Source organism: Calidris pugnax, unplaced genomic scaffold, assembly GCF_001431845.1.
Source record: "Calidris pugnax isolate Ruff unplaced genomic scaffold, ASM143184v1 scaffold68, whole genome shotgun sequence".
Taxonomy (NCBI): domain Eukaryota; kingdom Metazoa; phylum Chordata; class Aves; order Charadriiformes; family Scolopacidae; genus Calidris; species Calidris pugnax.
In genome coordinates, this window is record NW_015090921.1 from 2,161,673 (window position 1) to 2,161,931 (window position 259).

The following is a 259-nucleotide window of genomic DNA, read 5'->3' on the forward strand; positions in this document are numbered from 1 at the left end:
GGAGCCTCGCCGCCCCCGGAGTGCCCGGGCCGGCCCCGCCCCGCCGGGAGTTGCTGGAGGCGGGGCGGGAGCCCCCGCGTTCCGCGGTTGAAATAGCGGGGGGGGGGCCGGGCTGTCTGCTAGCCCAGGTGGCCACTACCCGTCCAGCGCCCCGCCGAGCCGCCTGCGAGAGGTAAGCGGCGGGGTCACCTCTGCCGGGCCGGTTCCCCCCCCCCCCACCCCGCGCCCCGTGTTACGGGTGTCGGGGCGGCCTTTCGGC

At 79.2% G+C, this 259-nt stretch overlaps 1 protein-coding gene across 4 annotated transcripts in view; it reads left to right on the top strand.

Moving 5' to 3' along the window:
- The first annotated feature begins 78 nt into the window (after window positions 1–78).
- PACSIN3 (protein kinase C and casein kinase substrate in neurons 3) overlaps window positions 79–259 on the top strand; it is a 22,863-nt gene continuing 22,682 nt past the window's right edge. The window contains exon 1 of one of the 4 annotated variants that reach the window (XM_014950216.1): window positions 79–172. The gene's annotated coding sequence lies outside the window, so the exon portion shown is untranslated. The remainder of the gene's footprint in view (window positions 173–259) is intronic. The other 3 variants (XM_014950214.1, XM_014950221.1, XM_014950218.1) reach the window with 3 other exon arrangements.